Source organism: Rana temporaria, chromosome 1 (genome assembly GCF_905171775.1).
Source record: "Rana temporaria chromosome 1, aRanTem1.1, whole genome shotgun sequence".
Taxonomy (NCBI): Eukaryota; Metazoa; Chordata; class Amphibia; order Anura; family Ranidae; genus Rana; species Rana temporaria.
This window is the reverse complement of record NC_053489.1, coordinates 208,867,657-208,880,932: the sequence shown is the minus strand read 5'-3', so window position 1 is coordinate 208,880,932 and position 13,276 is coordinate 208,867,657.

The following is a 13,276-nucleotide window of genomic DNA, read 5'->3' as shown; positions in this document are numbered from 1 at the left end:
GAACAAGCGTTGTGTGGCTTACCTATAGAAAGAACACCAAGTCGCTCGGAAGTCGTAGCCAAACGCGGGAAAAGCCTCTCGCGCGACCAAGGGGGACAACTGCGGAGGTAAACCTGTTTGACTATATACATAGGTAAATCGTGAGTTGAGACTGAAGTGTTCTGTTAAGTGCTGATGGTGAAGGGGTAACACCGTGGCAAGTGTAAAAGAGGTAATTGAATTAAGTGAGGGAACATAAAACCCAAGGGTAGAGAGGGAAGGGGGGGGGGAAGGTGGGAAGGGGATAGGAAAGAGAAGGAGGGGAAGGGAAAAAAGGGGGGGGAATAGGGGGAGGTAAAGAAGAGGGGGGGGCTGTCCGCCACCCCTCTCTGCCAATTCCTCCACTAACTTCCGATCATCCAATTAACAATTTTAAAAATGCTAACAACAACATACAAAGCCATGAACAAGTCTGCCCCCTGCTACATCACCAACCTTGTCCCACAATTTCACCCAAACCATCCTCTTTTCTTCTCCCAAGACCTCCTGCTCTCTAGCCCCCTTCTCTCCTCCTCCTATACTCGCCTTCAGGACTTCTCCAGAGCCTCCCCCCATCCTCTGGAGCTCTCTACCCCAATCTGTTCAGCTTTCTACTACTTTGTCCACTTTTAGGCGATCTCTGAAAACTCATCTCTTCAGGGAAGCCTATCCTGCCTTTAGCTAACAACTGAAACTTTTATTTCTCCCAACAGCTAATCCCTCACAGGTATTACCTTTTTTCCCACTTTACCCACCCTATTAGATTGTAAGCTCTCAGGAGCAGTGCCTTCCTAATGCCGCGTACACACAATCATTTTTCGGCATGAAAAATGTTTTAATTTAAAATGATTGTGTGTGGGCTTCACATAATTTTTCGGGTTCTGAAAAACGACAACATTTTTTTTCGAGCATGTTGCATTTTTTAACGACGTTTTATACGATGTCGTTTTTCGGGTTGTAAAAAATGTTTGTGTGTGGGCTAAAACGATGTTAAAAACCCGCGCATGCTCAGAAGCAAGTTATGAGATGGGAGCGCTCGTTCTGGTAAAACTACCGTTCATAATGGAGTAAGCACATTCATCACGCTGTAACAGACAGAAAAGCGCGAATCGTCTTTTACTAACACGGAATCAGCTAAAGCAGCCCCAAGGGTGGCGTCATCCGCATGAAACTTCCCCTTTATAGTGCCGTCGTACGTGTTGTACGTCACTGCGCTTTGCTAGAGCATTTTTTAAAAACGATGGTGTGTGGGTAATGTCGTTTTAATGATGAAGTTGGAAAAACGTCGTTTTTTCTACATGTCGAAAAACGTCGTTTTTTTTTCATGCCGAAAAATGATCGTGTGTACGCGGCATAACCCTCTTGTGCTGAATTGTTTTGTAACTGTATTGTATTGTATCCATTTATATTGTAAAGCGCTGTTCAAACTGCTGATGCTATATAAATCCTGAGTAATAATAACAGAAATACATTAGCCATAGGAATGAATGACACTGTCCGTAAACTGCAGGAGTACAATACATGCATTTTAACACGGAAGAACGCAAAAATGTAAACAATGCATTAAAAATATGCTTAACCCCTGCTTGCCTGGCCTTTGCGGCCCCCTAACTTGGTTAAAGCGGAGCTCCACCCTAAAGTGAAGTCACGCTGATCGGAACCCTCCCCCCTCCGGTGTCAAATGTTGACACCTTTCAGGGGGGAGGGGGTTGCAGATACCTGTCTAAAGACAGGTATTTGCACCCACTTCTGGTCACACGTCACAGGCAAAAGACGGGTTTTTTCTGACATCCCGTCCGTCCCCCGTTGTGTGCTGGGAACACTCGGCTCCCAGCACATAGCGGGAGCCAATCGGCGGGCGCAGCGCGACTCGCGCATGCGCCGTAGGGAACCGGGCAGTGAAGCCGGAGCGCTTCACTTCCTGGTTCCCTCACTGTGAATGGAGGGGGGAGCAGCAGGGTGACGAGTGATCGCTCGTCCTCTGCTGCGGACGCCGCTGGACTCCAGGACAGGTAAGTGTCCTAATATTAAAAGTCAGCAGCTGCAGTATTTGTAGCTGCTGGCTTTTAATATTTTTTTTGGAGCGGACATCCGCTTTAATATGTCTGGGGCGGGGGGAGTCTGTGGGAAGGACTGCCTGATCATGTGACCACTATGATTAGCAGTCACAGTGGTCGCATGAATAGGAACCAGTCCTGCTGGCTCCTGATCATAACTAGAGACTGAGAGCTGTCTTTTACAGCTTGGTCACTGTTCTGTGAGTGTGCCAGCCTTACCAGTCTGCTCATGGAAGCATATGTGTGGTGTTTAGGCATTAAAGCCCACCCTCTTTGCCCCTGCAACAATGCTTTAGGTGGGCAGCAAATGGTTAAAAAAAACATGTAAAAGCACATGACTTTTGTAACAAGAAAGTGTGGGCCAGTTGGAACAATCCTCATATGTAAGTAGAAAAACAAATAAAAAGGAAGATGAATGTAAGGGTCAGTACTCCTTGACATTAAATGCTATACACACCTCTCGGAACTATTTTAGGTGTGTTCATAGGTCAACAATGAGTCAATGGCTATTGGCATCAGTGTTCACCATTCAAACCAATTGTTTCTAAAGTGAAATATGTTCACACCACTGCTCTCAGGATTAGGTAAATGCTATGCACTTGGAGGCAAACTTTTCCATTAACATTCTAGAGATGAGTAGACTGGATTTGATGGATTGACGTTGGAATGGCTTTGATTCACATACTTTGACTTAGGGTGTGAGCATGGGCAAGACTAGTCATTCATCAATGTGGAAACAACATTAATCAAATACTTTTGGATGCAATTAAAGTGGCATTCCTGCTTCATCTAACTAGTCTTAAAACCCCTCCCCCTCCTAACAACTCTACTAACTAACCTGCATAAGAAGGATGTATACACTTAGTTATTTTTTGAAGCAGTCATGTAATCTCCCCTGTGTCAGCCAGCAGCAGCTTTCGGGGTGAGGAGGGAAAGCTGACAACAGATGGGACATTAAAGCCTATGGGTGACGTCACCCACTCCAGGCTGTACTAGTCGCTGTTGGGGTGCTCTCTCTTCTCCCCTGCAGCTGCTGCTAGAGGAGATCACATGACCAGACCAGAGCGGCCTACCACAGGTTAGTTAGCATAGGTGTAAGGAGGGGACAGTTTTAAGTCTAGCTAGGTGTATAGTCGGAACTCCGCTTTAGTGTATATTCAGCAACAGATATGCTGTAGATTTGTATAGGTATACAGGCCTGGACTTTAGATGGAACTTCCGCTTTAAGTGTTGCTGACGTCCTGACATGCCACATTTGGCATGTCATTTTTTGGGGGAGCGGGTACCCTGTTTTTAGAGGTACCCAGATCCCACTTCCTCCCGTGGCACTGCGGTGACGGGAGATCACCTCTCCCCCCCTCCCTTCCTGCAATCTTCTGGGACATTTCACAGGTCCCAGAAGATTTCCCGGCCATTCACAGTGCGCAGAGCGGCTTGCACATGCGCAGTGCGCGCCCGGCTGTGAAGCTACAGCCGGGCACCCACATTTAGAATGCCGGTGCCGCGGAGAGGAGCGGGGCTTCCTGGACCCACATTGCTGGACCGTGGGACAGGCAAGTGTCCAATTATTAAAAGTCAGCAGCTACACTTTTTGTAGCTGCTGACTTTTAAATAGGTGGAACTCTGCTTTAACCTTATAATACAAATTACAACAAAGGCACCTTTCAGAAATGATTGGTAATGACAATCTACAAACATATAATGTATGTATAAATAAATGCAGACTTTTTATGCTTTGCGTAAAAATCCAACTCATAGGATTGTACACCCCATTAACACCCATCACACCATAACAATATACCTAAATAAGTAAACACATAGCAAACGTTGTGGGAAAACTTTAAACGGAATTTCCGACAACAAAAATTTGAGATATGGTTCTCAAATTTTCTGGCAACAAAAGTTGTTGTCGGAAATTCCCGGCCGTGTTTACACAATTCAACGCACAAAAATTCTACGCATGCTCGGAATCATTGAATTTCATTTTTCTCGGCTCGCGTAGTGTTGTACGTGACTGCGTTCTTTAACGTTCGCAATTTCCGACAAAATTTGATAGTGACCGTGTGTAAGCAAGACAAGTTTGAGTGAACATCCGTTGGAAAAAAAATCCACGGTTTTGTTGTCGGAATGTCGATCGTGTGTATGCGGCATTAGTGTGTGCCAAGCTTAAAGTAAAGCCTGGGACTGATTTGTTTATTTATTTATTACAGGTACATATATAGAGATGTCAATTTATGCCATGCAAATCAAACTGACGACCCTTAGTGGGATAAGATATATATTTATATTTATATATATATATATATATATATATATATATATATATTATATATAGACTATACAGTATATGTTATCCCAATCTTATCGCATGAGAACATGCTGTTAAGGCTGCTTTCCCGAAGTCAAGGAGGCGCTTACTAGAGGCATGCCTGATTGCATGAAATGATTTTTTTGTATCAACAGATAGGAGAGGTGAAATTCTAGCCTTGAGCTCCCCCCGCAGGTTGGTAGGTGTCAGTAACAGGACTGCCTGTTCACATTCAAAGTGAAGGGACCTTTTAATGATATTGCAATGTTTACACATCTCTTCAAATAGAATTTACTGGGCAAAAACAAATCACCACTGATCGGGATTCAGGTTAGGGTGATTTACATGCTGAGCAGGGTTTAGACAGATCTAATGCCGCGTACACACGACCATTTTTAATGTCCTAGAAAAAAAAAAAAAAATTCCGACCTGATTTTTGTCAAGCCTGCCTTTCACGACCGTGAAAAAAAAAAAAATGCTTGAACAAAGCGCAGTGACGTACAACACGTACAACGGGACTATAAAGGGGAAGTACCATTCGGATGGCACCACCCTTGGGGCAGCTTTTGCTGATTTTGTGTTAGTAAAAGTTTGGTGAGAGACGATTCGCGCTTTTCACTCTTCGTGGTTTTCAGTCTGTTACAGCGTGATGAATGTGCTATCTCCATTACGAACGCTATTTCTACGCTCCCCGTCTCATAACTTGCTTTGAGGCATGCGCATTTTTTTTTAATCGTTTTTTAAAGCCTACCACACGACGTTTTTCACAACGTGAATGATGAAGTTGGAAAATTGTCATTTGTTTTCATCACAAAAGTGATCGTGTGTACAGGGCATAAAAACCATGCTGGTAGGTTTATCTGTCTCCTGACTAAATTGTCCCTAGTATGTATTTGTATGAATGTGGGGTAAGGATTAGTGATGAGCTTGGATTTGGTCCGAACCCTAGAGTTATGCGCGTACACACGGTCAGAATTTCCAATGAAAAAAGTCAGACGGAATTTTGTCATCGGATATTCCGACCGTATGTATGCCCCATCAGACTTTTCCGACGGACTTAATGTGGTGGTTCCCCATCATTACCAACATTCTAGCATTAAATTAAGCATAGTAGCGCGAGCTACAGTAGCCTTTATTTATTTTTTTAGCCCCGTACTCACTGTTTAATACCTATAGTGAAGATTCAGACTCCCCGCGGGGAATGGGCGTTCTATCCAGAGGGAAGATGATTGACGGCCGGCTATGGCACGTCACGCTCCCCGAAGATAGCCGGAGTAGGACTCGGCTCTTCACGGCGCTAACGGCGCCTGCGCACAGACTATGCGCAGGCGCCGTGAAGAGCCAAGTCCTATTTCGAGGCTATTTCCGGAGAAGCGTGACGCGCCAGAGCCGGCCGTCAATCATCTTCCCTCTGGATAGGAACGCCCATTCCAGCGGGGAGTCGGAATCGTCACTATAGGATTAAACAGTGAGTACGGGGCAAAAAAACTAAATAAAGGCATACTGTAGCTCGCTCTACTATGCTTAATTTAATGCTAGAAAAAAATAAAATCATAGGGTGAACCCCCCTCTTTAAGCCTCGTACACACGGTCGGACATCCGACAAACTTTCCCTTGGATTTTTGTCCGAAGTGATTTGTCCGGTCCACACCCATAGCATACACACGCTCGGACTTTTCTGCAAACTTTTCTAAAACATTTCCCAACATCACGTGTCTTTTCTGCTCTTTATCGCCACCCTTTGGTTAACTTCTGCTATTGTTGGTTGATTTTAACATTGGTTCTGGGCATGCGTGTTTGTACTTTGTGTAAAGCCGAGGCTTTGCTTGTACACACGGTCGGACTAGGCACCATCGGACTTTTGTTGTCGTAAAGTTCTCCGTTTGCAGACCAAACTTTTTGTCGACGAAACCCGAAAAAGTTGGTCCGATGGAGCGTACACTGGTCGGACAAATGTGAAACTTGCAGATTTTGAAGTTTGTTGGACGAAAGTCCGACCGTGTGTACGGGCCTTAAGGAAAGAGAACAAAAATTTTGAGCGGAATTCCGTACGTCTGTATGAAATTCGACAGAGAAAAAGACACGTATAGAGCAAGGAGGGTTTGGGACTTTAAAATGAAGTTCACGTCAGGGTGGGAGTACAAAAAGGAAAACTTGTTTATTAACATGCAAAACAAAGTGTGATATATCACAGAGTCATAGGGGCTGAGCATGTAAACATAGCAGTAGAGGGACAATAAAGATACATGGTGATGTCAACCAGGAACTTCATGACATATGGGTATACTATGAACATGGAACAGGGACATACAATGCCATCAAAAATTATTACAATACAGTATGAAAAAACAACAAACAGCTTCCCATGAGTGGGGGATAAAGCACACCAGTTTCCTTGAATGACACAGTGCGATATTAAAAGACTGAGGTAGAAATTGTAGATAAAAGTGGCTATTGACTCAAGATATGGAGTGGAGAGTGGCATCCTTGATGGTCCGACGCGTTTCGTGCTGTAGTGCACTCATCAGGGCTGATGCTTCCAAATCTGGAGGGTTAGATAATATTTTAGTTACAGTGACTTAAGCATAAAATCAGGAGCATGGAGGCGCATGCGCGGCAGTCCCCAAGATGGCCGCCGTCATCTAGAGCTCGCTCCACACGGCCTAACAAGTCCCCACCGGAGCAGTCTGAGCGCCCCCCCGCAGCGTACCACGGGATCACCGTGCAGGGGAATCACCCCCCCCGAGTCAGCAGATGTCCTCGCCGTCCGTCCGGAAGGGATCTGACAGGGCAGATGGCGGCGTCTCGGGCCCCCTCAGTTATGCCAGATGGCGGCGACACGTGGCCCTGCCCTGAAACGGAGCTGCAGGAGGACTCCATAGCGGACCAGGATCTGCACCCCCCGCAGTCCCCCAGGTACAGAATACCCCCCCTTGGCTGCCAGCAGCTGCATCCGCAGCATCCACCGAGTCACTGCTGGAGAGAGTGGGAGCTGGATTCCCCACTACCCAATGATGGACCCCATCAGGGATGCTGCTCTCTGTGTATGAGGTAAAGGAGGAGGCCCCCACCCCACAGACTTTCCTTCTATGATGTCTGCCTTCTCCCTAATGCTATCCAAAGCCTAGCTGTAAACGCAGCACAAATCACATCATCCCATTCATGCTGATTTACTGCAGTTGGGGATGAGGATGGACACTATTGAGCAGAAAGCTGACCAGGCAGTGGCAAGGAATAATCAGAACTCTGCCAGATTACAAGACGTGCAGGAGCAATTGGAAACAGGCATTTGCAAAAATAGACGACCTCGAGAACCGTTCGAGACGCTATAATTTTAGGGTGAGGGGGTCCCCGAAACCGATAAGGAGGTGCAGGTCGCAGTGAAAACCCTCATAAAAACCTCATCCCTGACATAGCTGAGCACCGTCTGGAGCTGGATAGAGCTCACAAGAGCATTGCAAGCACCCCGATCGGATGGTTTACCCAGAGGACATCATTGTGAAACCACACTTTTATGCGGTCAAGAGGAGGTGATGAAAAGGGCTAAGGCGGTCGGACAATCTCATGTTGAACGGCACAAGATTCAAATCTTTGCAGACCTCTCCCCCTACACTCAGTACAAAAGCGGCGAGCTCTGAAAACCGTTTGCTGCAGGTCCTTATGGAAAAGGAGGTCTCATACAGATGGTCTTTCCCGATCCGTGTAAAACTTCACCTACAGAAATAAAAGCTTTGGCTTTCAACTTTCGCGGAGGGGGAGCACCTGCTCGGTTCAACTTGGACTGATTGCCCTGGAACCCCCGAGCTCACAGAACAACAGAGGACCCTCGGCTTCAACGAAAAGGCCTTCGCTCCTGGCAGCCCGCTACAGCAGACCCTGGATGAAAACCAGACCACAAGCGTTCCAAGGAGAAACTTCCGTACTTGAGGATCGGGCTTGATGTCCCTCTTTGCCATTCAGGGGTCCTGACCCGGAGGGTCTCCCCTTCCTAGAGGGGAATTGGGGAGCCCCCGAGGTTTCCTTTTTCTTCCCTCAGGGACAGCTCGGGGGGGGGAGGCTCCCGGGGTGCTGGGACCGAACACCGTAAAAGTTTGACATAATGTTTTTGCCTTTGGTTTTGGTTCTTGTTTTTTTTTTTTCTTGAGTTGCCTAGTCATTTTGGTGGTGTTACTTTCCCCTCCACCGGAACTGGGGGGGGTTATCCTGGACTCGGGGGAGGAGGGGGATTTGTTCGGAGCCACAGGGCTCCCGGGGGATGCATTTATTGCTGGATTAACGGGGAATAGAGTTAATAGCAGGTATAGCCATGCTACTCAACGGTTACATATTGGCGTATAAGGTGACATAGGATCACTTGGTGGGGGGGGGGGGGGTGCCAACCCGGGGAGGTAGCATCCTACACAGTATATGCACCGGTTTGCACGTTGGATAGGCATCCTGGCTCCCAGGGGGGCCACCCCCGCGCTAGAGGGGCGTTTAGTGAATGGGCATCACGGGCTCCTGGTTTAGCCCTCAGTTAGCGAGCGCCATGGGTGCAATCGGATCCGTATCCGGTCTTCCGGCACTTAGGGAAGCTTCAGTTCCCTAATAGGGCAGGGGTAGAGGGCGGGCGTGCCCACTTCACCCGGGGTGGGGAGGGGTCGGGGGACCCCCAGGTTCAAGTTATGTACTGTTTACTACTGTTTTTTTGCAGGTATGCATCGATGCAGACATACATGCATAATATTCTCTCTTCTCTCTTTTCTCTCCACTTTCATCTCTGTCTTCTCTGCTTCCCCTTCCTAATCCCTGGAGTGCTCTTAGGTACCACGGCAGGTTCCGGTCCTTCGTCACGGGTCTCGTGGACCAGTGTGCCCCGATGGTCCGTTCTCAACTGGAAGCTCTCGCTGCTGGCACAAGGTAGGCTGCGTGTGTTGGTATAGTCTCTGTCACCTCTGATCCATGACTGACCCAAACCCCCCCACCAACCCTCAAACTTATCTCCCATAATGCGCAGGGACTAAATTCACCCGTTAAACGCAGGAAGCTCCTCCAACTCTACCACTCTATGCACGCAGATATCCTTATGATTCAGGACGACCCACTTCCCATCATCCTACAAAACCCACGTTCCTACATCAGCGCTACCCCCAATTTTTTCTATCATCAGCAGACAACAAAACAAAGGGGGTAGCCATCTGTTTTGCTAGGAACATCAAACCTCTCCCCTGGTGGAATCGATTGTCGACCCTCGGGGTCGTTATCTCTGGTATCAGGACACATAGATGGGGAAACTTTACACGTTCGTTGTCGTATTTTACCCTAATAAAGGCCAAAAATCCTTTTTTGAATCCTTGCTTCGGAAGCTACACCGCACTTTAAGGGCACAGTCTACATGGGAGGGGGACTCTAACACAGCTTTTGACTTCTCACTAGATACAAATTGCGGACGGAAATCCACACCTAAACGCCCTTCCAAACAGAGCTCTAAAAATAGCTAAACCTCCTTCACTCAGCAGGGTTGATAGACGTTGGGTGAAGCAACCCACGGACAAAGGACTACACCACACTTTTCGGGCACCACACAACTCTTACGCCAGGATTGACCACATTTTACCACGCAAGGCTATACCACTGATATGTAACGCCAGGATAGTAGGACTCCCCCCTTTCAGACCACTCATGGTGACGGTGACAACCCAGAGGCCCACAGGAGCTAGGAACCCACCTCGATGGCGCCTGAGGGAATCGCTGTGAGCGACCCAATTCAGTGCTCCTTGCTGGAGGAGAGGACATCAAAGAATATTTTCGTATTAACGCGACAGGGGAGGTTTCCGCGTCCACGGTTGGGCGGGCACAAGACGGTGGTCAGGGGGAAATTGATTCAGCTAGCAGCAAAGCTTAGAGCGGAACATAGGGCGGACACACTAAAACTCGAGGAAGAATTCCGCACATTAAAAAAGAACCACAAACGCCACCCCCCGAACTGAACTGCTCTCTCGACTGGACAAAGGCACGGGCCCCCTACTTAATCTCTCCCTAACGACGGCGGCCAGAACACAGAACAACACCTTCGGTGGACGTGCGGCGAATTTTATTCCCAAACTGACAGGACGGGCTCCCGGCTGGCCACTAAATTGAGCCCCAAACAGCGATCTTAGCTTCCTAAATCAAAACGGCACGGGCGAATTGACGCAGAACCCGGACCAAGATTATGGACACCTTCCTACGGTTCTACTCGGACCCTTTATAAACCGGCAGGTTCTCCCCTCAGCTCGGCAGGGAAAGAGTTTCTGGCGGAACTACCTCTGCCCTTCTATTACCGAGGAACATAGGGACCTTTTGGATTCCCCGTTCACGCAGGAGGAAGTATTAGCGACTATTAAGTCCCTGAAGATAGGCTCCTCCCCGGGGCCAGATGGCTTCTCCACGGGGGTACTATAGGAAATTTGGCACATGTTTAGCTCCCCACTTGACGCGACTGTTCAACTCTCTCAGGGATGGAGCCCGGCTGGGGGCTGATTTAAACTCGGCCTACATTTCGGTCATACCGAAACCAGATAAGGACCCTAGCGAAGTGTGTAATTACCGCCCCATATCTTTGATTAATAATGACATTAAAATTATGACAAAAATCTTAGCAAACAGACTATGGAGTTTCATCGCATCTTATATACACAAGGATCAGGTGGGCTTCATCCCGGGGAGACAGGGAACGGATCAGATCAGACGCGCCATAGATGTAATCTCCCTACTTAAATCACAATGGGATGGAGGTGCACCCCAAAAGGGTTTCCTGCTGTCTATAGACCTCCACAAGGCCTTCGACTCCATAGACTGGGAATACTTGAATGGTATTCTGGGTAGATGGGGATTTGGCCCTAGCTTCCTGAGCCTCATACAGTCGCTCTACTCACGCCCCTCTGCACAGGTACGCCTCATGGGCAGATACTCGGAGACATTCGCCATAGGCAGGGGAACCAGACAGGGGTGTCCGCTCTCCCCGCTCCTTTTTGCGGTGGCCATAGAGACTTTGGCCGTGGCCCTGAGAGCAAATCCAGACGTCAAGGGGGTTACTTGTGGTCCAAGGGAACACAAATGCGCCTATACGCGGACGATCTCCTGCTCTTCGTCACATCACCCCTGCTGTCCACTCCAATCATCTTAAAACACTACGGGTCTTCAGTGAGATTTCGGGTCTGCAAGTGAATTTGGGGAAATCCCTAGCGATGAATATCTCTGTCCCCCCCGATCTACTCAAACAGCTTTCTAGTAATTTCACCTTCACCTGGTCCTCCACACACATCCCATATTTGGGTATCAAATTGACGCCTGACATCAATAACCTTTTCAAGGCCAACTACCCCCCTATGATCCTCCGATGTAAAGGGGATATCATGCGTTGGGCTAAATGTGGGCTGTCATGGCTGGGCAGAGTGAACGCGGTTAAAATGACCCTGCTCCCACGTCTTCTGTACCTTTTCCGGGCCCTACCAATCCCGGTAAAGAAACAGTTCCTTAGCAAATTTCAATCAGAGATTGTCCGATTCGTCTGGGGGAAAAAAGGGGTATAGATGTCCCTCGGGCATACTCTACCGGCTTCGGACGGAGGGGGGAATTGGGCTTCCCAACCTCTGGGGGTACTATAGAGCAGCCCAACTGGCACAAATATCGGTAGTCTTCTCGAACGGACCAAAACCCGACTGGATAGCATGGAGCGACAAGCCATCCCATTACACACTATTGATTTCATTTTAGGGGGCGACCCAGAAGCAGACCAGCCATTCTAGCCCCAACACTGTCCCATTCTGTTGCCCTCTGCTCCAGACTCTACTCCCTTCACTCCATGATTTCCCCCCCTGAAACCACTGAGACATTTGTTTCATAATCCCGATTTTCCACCAGGGTTGGAGATTAGGGCATTCGGTGGTGGACAGACAAAGGTTTATACAGGATAGGACACTATCTATCCCCAGCGGGACCGCTTTCCCTACCACACTGTAGGAAAAAAACTAGATATGCCCGACAGCGAGCTCTTTCGGTTTACACAAATCTCCCATTATCTCCACTCTATGTGGACGGAGAAGTCGGTCCCCCCTCCATAAACCCCCTATGAACACTGGTGTGCAAACACAATGGATCAGAGGGGTGGAATATCCCTGATTTACGTAGCATTAATGTCTAAAACGGAGAAGCCATCGTATGCACAGGCCTGGGAGGAGGACTTGAACAATTCCTGAGCACCTGCGGTATGGTATCGCGCCTCCACAAGGGCGTACAAAGGTATTATGAATGTGGGTCTGATAGAGGCAAGCCTAAAACTTTTGGTGCGGTGGTACTATGTCCCTCCAGGCTGGCAAGAATGTTCCCAGGGGACCTCTCCACAATGCTTTAGGGGCTGTGAACTGGGGGGGCACCATGTATCACACGTGGTGGTCCTGTCCTCGCATTAGAGCCTTCTGGAAAAAGGTTTCCGTGCCACTGGAGCCCTGCTGGGGACAGTGATTTCACCGCAGCCTAATGTTGCACTGTTGAACCAGGGTATCCCTGGACTACCTAACTATCCCAGAGCTTGGCATTTTTCATACTGTTGGGAGCCAAAATGACCATAGCTAAGGCATGGAAGAAGCCATCAGTCTCCTTCCTGGCGTTTTAAGAGAAAGGTCTCCTGGATAATGTCACAGGAGCAAATAGTAGCGAAATGTGCGGGACCAATCGGAGAAAATTCAGGTCTGTCTGGGAGCCTTGGGCTACATACTGCGGGATGTCCCTGCTACCAGGGATACAGCCTGGGGGCGGGAGCACTCCACTCCTCACATAAAGACATCTCTCTGTCCCTCTTCCATTTCTTTCCTCTCCTTCCTATTCCTTTTTTCACTTTTCCTCCCCATCCCACGTGTCTCTCTCTCTCTCC